The following is a 295-nucleotide window of genomic DNA, read 5'->3' as shown; positions in this document are numbered from 1 at the left end:
AATAAGCAGATATAGATTGACATATATATAACACGTATGTATATGCTCAGCCATACGGGTTTTTATTCTGTATAGGCCTACTTTAGTTTTTATCCATATTTAGGCCTATGGTCACATTCTCTTCATAAGTTTAGGCCTAGCAACGAAATTTGTATTCTTCTTCTTTTGTCATTGAAATAAGCGGCAAAAAGTCTTAGTAGGCCTGTCTTCAAGACTTGGTTACATTTATCATTTGATATCAAAAATATGCTGGATAAACTGAAACCCTATTTACATGGTAATGAGCATGTGACGT

The 295-nt window shown here is 33.6% G+C and overlaps 1 protein-coding gene across 1 annotated transcript in view; it reads left to right on the top strand.

The window, feature by feature from the left end:
- The window catches only part of LOC119585843 (C-Maf-inducing protein-like), a 130,578-nt gene that overhangs the window by 58,338 nt on the left and 71,945 nt on the right, over window positions 1-295 (top strand).

This window comes from Penaeus monodon, chromosome 20 (assembly GCF_015228065.2).
Source record: "Penaeus monodon isolate SGIC_2016 chromosome 20, NSTDA_Pmon_1, whole genome shotgun sequence".
In the NCBI taxonomy this organism is placed as follows: domain Eukaryota; kingdom Metazoa; phylum Arthropoda; class Malacostraca; order Decapoda; family Penaeidae; genus Penaeus; species Penaeus monodon.
The sequence above is the reverse complement of the archived record's forward strand: the minus strand, read 5'-3'. Positions and strand labels throughout refer to the sequence as shown.